This window comes from Lepidochelys kempii, chromosome 3 (genome assembly GCF_965140265.1).
Source record: "Lepidochelys kempii isolate rLepKem1 chromosome 3, rLepKem1.hap2, whole genome shotgun sequence".
Classification (NCBI taxonomy): Eukaryota; Metazoa; Chordata; order Testudines; family Cheloniidae; genus Lepidochelys; species Lepidochelys kempii.
Window position 1 is genome coordinate 75,297,143 of NC_133258.1, and position 6,475 is coordinate 75,303,617.

At 49.1% G+C, this 6,475-nt stretch overlaps 1 protein-coding gene and 1 long non-coding RNA gene across 3 annotated transcripts in view; one reads left to right on the plus strand and one right to left on the minus strand.

The window, feature by feature from the left end:
* The window catches only part of PNISR (PNN interacting serine and arginine rich protein), a 35,649-nt gene extending 33,777 nt beyond the window's left edge, over nt 1-1,872 (minus strand). Inside the window, exon 1 of one of the 2 annotated variants that reach the window (XM_073336837.1) lies at nt 1,737-1,872. The gene's annotated coding sequence lies outside the window, so the exon portion shown is untranslated. Of the gene's footprint in view, nt 1-502; nt 656-1,736 lie in introns of those variants that run through there. The other variant, XM_073336836.1, reaches the window with a different exon arrangement.
* The window catches only part of LOC140908877 (uncharacterized), an 18,616-nt gene continuing 12,937 nt past the window's right edge, over nt 797-6,475 (plus strand). Inside the window, exon 1 of the long non-coding RNA XR_012158006.1 lies at nt 797-3,228. This is a non-coding gene — a long non-coding RNA (uncharacterized lncRNA). The remainder of the gene's footprint in view (nt 3,229-6,475) is intronic.

Genomic DNA, 6,475 nt, shown 5'->3' on the forward strand with positions numbered 1-6,475 from the left:
CAGGTCTCCCACACCCATGGGCACATGGCAGAGACCTCAACAAAGAGCTTCCCTTCCTGCTCGAAAAGCAGCGTGGACTACGCGCTCCAGCCCATTGGGTTCTGCTGGAGTTGACCACTTACGCATGCGCAATATGGGGTCAGGAGACCCGTCTCCATCAGTCTCTTGGGTACCCCCTAGGACAGCAGCGCATGCGCACCACGAGAAACGGGGGCCACTCTCTCCAGTCACCTCGATTGTACGCCAGCTCCCTCGCGCAGCGCATGCGCAAGTGCCAACCGCCACGGGGGCGGGAGATGCCCTCCCTCTCATCGGGAACATAAATCTCTCCCCAGGGGCGGAGGGAGGCTCGCGCTGCCCATCCAGCGCCTCACACAGCGAGCGGCCCCGGCAACAGCGCCGAGCGCCCTCCAGCCCCTCCCCCCAGGCTCAGCGGGGCGGGGATGCCGGTCGCTTCAGCCCCCCAGTCACCGCGATGAGCGCTTCGCGCCCCGTTACTTACATGCCCCCTCTCCGCCCCCCACCGGTCACAGGCGGCGCCGCTTCGTCTCCTTCACCACCACCACCGCCGCTTCCTCTCCCTGTACTCCTCGTCTTCACGAACAAGACAATATGGCGCCCGCTGGCGTTCACCCGGTAGTGAAATTTGCGTCACTGAGGTGACCCCTTCCAGGACAGCGTGAACGCTCTCGGCCGCCATCTTAAATGTGGGCAATAGAGTGGTCGTGAGCGACTTCCCACCAATCGCCCTTTTACTGAGGGGAAGCGCGCTGCCGCCTCGATTGCAGCCATCTTTAGCAAGGGCAAGACCCAAGCGTCAGCCGCCGCCATCTTTAGCGAGGGCGACTGCACCGATTTCAACCTAGCCCTTGGGGCGGGGAAGCCTCTGTGGCTTCAGTAGAGACCGCGGAGCTGCCGCTGGGTGACGGAAGGTACCTTGAGCTCCGATAGCACAGGCTGCGGCGGGGAACCTTGCCAGCCCCCGGAGTCTCACCTCGGCCCGCTCGTAGCCCCTCCCTTCGCAACCACCCACGGCTTTCCTACCCCGTCACCCTCCTCCCAACCTGTGCCGCACCTCCCCTCTCTCACACGCAACCCACAGCCCACCCGCCAGCCCTCACACCATAACTTGTACCCTACCCCCACTCCGCCCATACACCCCACCAGCACAACCCCTCCCCTGCTCCCCAAACCCCACCGCAACCCCTTCCTGTCACAACCCACACCCTACGCCACCCCACGCTGTACCCTCCCCTTCTCCCACAGTCCTCATCCTTCACACACACACACTCCACCCCAACCTGTATTGCCCCTCTCACACACACCCCACAACCTGTACCATACAGACCCCCTCCATCCCCCACCAAAATCTCTATCCTATCCTCTACTCACACACCTCATACCCCCATGCATCCACCCCTACCACTCTGCTCCCTCCTACATATACACATTCCCAACCCCTTCCCTGAACAGACACACCTCTTGTCTGATTCCATACTCTTCCCCCTACACACACAGACCTCTTGCTATGTCCTGTATCCTTCTCGACACAAAAACACATCCCTGCACACATTCACCACAATTCATCCTCTTCTATATACACATCTATACACACACACACAAACAACCCCTACTCTTCCTACACCCAGACACCCATAACCTATATCTTCCCCTATAGCCACACATGCTCTTGCCACAACCCATGCCCATAGCCAGTCCCTCATCACAAGCTATACCTCTCCTACAATCTCCTCCTCTGTAGTATCTTACTGATGAGCTGACCAGTTTCAAGCTGACGTCTATGTACAGAAGTGAGGTATCTAAATGTTCTGCTATTCTGCAGAGCTGCAGGTTGTGATAGTCCTGTTCTGCTCCAGCAGTGCGATGCTGGAAACCAAGGACTGCATCTAGAGTGCACAGGAAGTGGGACGTGTCTGCACTTCCTGAGGACTTATTCTACATCCTATCTTCCTGTTTTGAGCTAAAACATTATTAAATCAAAAGACTATAAATGATAAATACAATAACTAACAACAATCCTTCAAGTTGCTTAAACACAGCCATGTCTTGAGCAGTTGTTAACGTGTTTCAGAAGTCTTCCTGAGATGCTGTATTGCAAACCATCTTTAGACAAGTCTTTGTTTGTAAGAAACTGTTCAGTCTCATGAAATAATAGGGGCAGTTTGTGAAATATTTTCACCTTATGCATCTGCTCTCGTTTCTCTTATCTTGGCTAAGGTGTCAGGGGGAAACTCAAGCACATTCCCATGTAAGATTTTGCCTTCATCTATGATCAGTGAGTATAAGTGAGGTGACTCCTCTTTTCATCACTATAGCTTTGACTGGCCAGTGCTCATCTTCCCAAATTCTCACACAGTCTTTGTTTTTTAACTGTGGAAGATGTCTTACTCCTTTATATTGTAAGCAGTGTCAGGATGAGCTCCACCCTGACATCTGGTGGTGAGGTGTGGCAAGTTGTGGAAAAGAACTTCAGGGGCTGATCTCATTTGCATAGGCACACCCACCACGCCTAGAATGAGACCATAGCTGCCCAAATGGTCACTTTGGCTGCTGTGGGATCCCCAGTGTCTCTGTTATTGGGGCAGGAAGAATAAATTGTTATTACCCTGATTATGGGAACTGTGCTTGGAACTGTACGTGGCCTTTTGTTATGATGGAGGGATTCACCATCAACTAAGTAGCACTCGCTAGGCAAGGGTCATGGGTTCCAAAACTGTGTGAATGGAGAGAGGCTGGGGACAAGTATTAATACTTAGTAGCATGGGCCCCTTGGTGAGGGCCTTACATGCTGATTGCACTTCCTCCTCTCTCCACTGTGGAATATCAGAGCTAATTTTGATTTCATTAGAAGTCTAGTTATAGGCTGCTGAGCTCACTTTGGGCTGACAGTGCACCAGCACTGGGGCTCCCCTACTATAAGCTGAATTCACCTAAGAGCTGAAATTGCTGAGTGTTGTGTTAAGTAGTGGGGGAGCCTGAAGATATATGGTGGAGCGGAGCGCAGCTGAGCGAAGGAGTTCGTGGGGCGGCTGGCGGAGCGGAGCGCAGCTGAGCGAAGGAGTTCGTGGGGCGGCTGGCGGAGCGGAGCGCAGCTGAGCGAAGGAGTTCGTGGGGCGGCTGGCGGAGCGGAGTGCAGCTGAGCGAAGGAGTTTTGTGGGACGGCTGGCGGAGCGGAGCGCCGCTATGGGGCGGTCAGCTTCAGATCACGTAAGGTGCCTCTTACCCCCGTCCCATTTCCACCCAGGTTGGGAGGTAAAGCTCCGCCGATAAACTTTCGAACTCTGGGGCTGCCCTGACCAGGGACAGAGACTTTTGGGGCATTGGACTTTTGGGACTTTGGGTGATTTGGGGTTGCTGGACTCAAGAACCAAAGGGAAAAGGGCATGCCCCAATTTGCCTGGGGTGGGGTTGTTTTTGCTCATGGGTTGTGTTATGAATCCTGTTGGTGGTGTTTCCCCAACATAATGCCACATTGTTTCTCTCTGTTATTAAAAGACTTTTGCTACACTCAGACTATGTGCTTGCGAGAGGGGAAGTATTGCCTCTTGGAGGCGCCCAGCAGGGGTGGTATATATTTGTCCCAGGTCACTGGGTGGGGGCTCGAGCCGGTTTGCATTGTGTTATTGGAATGGAACCCCTAGATATTGAACCCGGCCCTTGTTGCTGCCAACTCTGACGGGCAGAAGGGTTACAATATTTTGTCCAATTGTACTTTTCCAGTCTTTTTCTCGCTATCACAGTCTCCTTAGTCCACCTTTGTTTTTGTCCCACATCTGGTAATCAAGTATTTATACTTCTGTTGTAGACTACTTCCACGTTGCAATAATGTAGCTCTATAGTTGAGTAGTGCCAAATATGGATCTTCTTTACATCCACTGCTTTTTTGAGCAAGTTCTTCACTATACATACCACCCTGGTACTGCAAATAGCAGTGGGGGGGCTGACTGTGCTGTAATGGTTAGTGCCAAAGTAACTGGTGTTGGATGAATCATTGGTACTGCAGATTTGGTATCAGATGCAATTAGTACCATGAGACATGCCAAGAGTCTGGTACCATGCTCCCTTTGGGCTACAGCAGTACCCTTTTCGGGCTGTGAAATCCCCTTAGACTGTGAGTGAAGAAGCGATTTCATTCTCTATTTGCTTGGGTCAACTAGCTGGGATGTGCCTCAATGTTTTCTAAAGGAGTGATGCTCCTTTCTTACCTCTATCTGAAGTTTTAGCTGATGATCCCATAGCCCTGTGAGTGTCTGTAGTCAGGGCCATCTTGGTGTTACGAATTACACCTGGTAGGACACGCACACAACTGCTGCAAATTACACCTGGTAGGACACGCTCACAAGTGCTACGAATTACACCTTGTAGGACACGCACACAAGTGCTACGAATTATACCTGATAGGTCACGCACACCAATGCTGCGAATTATACCTGATAGGTCACGCACAGTTCGAATCTAGGCTGAGGCACAGAAATAAAGTCCACAACTGCAGAGTTCCCAAAAGACACTACGTTTATTATGCTCGAGTGTGGTGCCCCCCTGCTAGCCAGGAGGGGACCCTGAATGCAGATTATACAAAGGTTATATACCTTTTAGCAAAGCATGTTGCCCTCGTGCATCGGAAACCTTAGCCAATAAACAAACCCTTGTCTTATCTACCACCTATCCCTGCTTGGTGCATTCCTCGTGCTATACCAGTATGTTAATTACGCAGCATGGTCCTAAAGCCATGCATCAGTAACTTTTATTATCAGGATGGGAGGCCTCACACCAAGGCCAAGAGACAGGGAGTTAGAGACTGACAAAAACCAGATACTGGGGAGTCAAGGCAGGCTGGAGACAAGGAGGAGGATTTTCACAGGGATTCAGTATCTAAGGATTACTCCTCCTGGTGTATGATGTGCTGGCATTTAAACAATGGTGGGCCCCAAACCAAAATGGAGTCACATGTGCTAACTTTTCCTTAACATTGGAGAACGGGACTTAGGAGCTAGTTATTGATTGGGGGTATACTGGGGCACTTCTGGACTCAAACTGAGTTAGTCCAGGTGGGTCTTGCTTGCCTGGGTCTGAGGAAGGCCAAAGCCTGGTCCAAGAAAAAAAGTTTGAAGTGAGCCTCTCTTACCTTCTGGATCCTTTGTGAAAGGGACCTAGAAATGGTACATTTATGAGGGATGTGTCTGTCCCTGAGGTAATCTTGTATGACCATCATTAAGCTGCACTGGAGGGGCCGTTTTTGGACCTGGGAGACTTAGGTTCAGTCATGACTAAGTCCCAGTACCAGGAGAAAACTACTTCTCTCCAAAAATAACAATTGTGCCAATGTTAATGGGCCGAAACTACACTGACTACACTAAAAAAACCCTAATCTTTACACTATTTACAAATATCTACAATAAGTGGTTTAGAAAGTGTTCTGAGATGCAAACACTGTTGGGGTTCTGTCTCTCAGCCACGGCAGTAAAAAGGAACTGGGGGCAGTTGGGCCCACCCCATCCTTTATTCCCTTGACATGAGGACATTCAGGGTACATCCATGGCTCCAACAGAAACTGCTGGCCAAAAGATTCAAATCCTGAGCACACGGGATACATGTGTCTTTATAAATCTTAAGTTATAAGACATTTACAGTAAGTTCAAATTGTCTAACATTCTAATTCTCATTTTCTTTCAACTTACATATTAACTTTCCCCCTATAAAGGATCCATTTAGTAGGTATATTCAGTAGGGGTTATAGATAGCACTGATGTGATAACAGCTGGTACCCTGCCTAAGTGCCATCAGGCTCTTCATCCTTCCTGTCAGGCACACATTTGTTATAAACTGACACTGTCTGTTGGAAAGCAAGGTAACACTTGGGTATGAGGTCATGAGATGGTTATAACTCTCAATTGTGACATCAGAGCTGTGCAATACCTCTTTTTAAATGCTTCTTTTGCAGAGCACCCACAGAAATTTCTGCACAACTTAAGATTCATGTGTGGTGAGGGTGGGCGTAGGTATGGCTGGAGCAATGATGGAGTGGGATAATTTTTTTAGTTAGATCTGTAAAAGTCCTTATTGAATTTATTTAAAATAGACCAGATTTTCATTGTCGAAGACTTAACTCTGAAATTTGAAAGCATGCAATTAAAAATACCCTACACAGGTATATTAAAATCCTCCTTTATAAATGGGCCCTTTTAGTAACATTAGGGCCTGATTCCGAACCCAAGGAGTAAATGGCAATGGTCTCATTGATTTCAGTGATGCAAAATCAGACACTCACTAGTCAGCATGGTGCTTACCATTGTGAATAGTCTCATTTATTTCAATGGTGTATACCATGATGACTTAGCACTGGGGAGGTGGACAGGAATATCTACAAATATTTGAAGCGAACACTGAGGAGAAAAAATATTTATACAACAGAGTGCAACTAGCAGTTTTATTAATAGTAATAAAATAGTGAAAT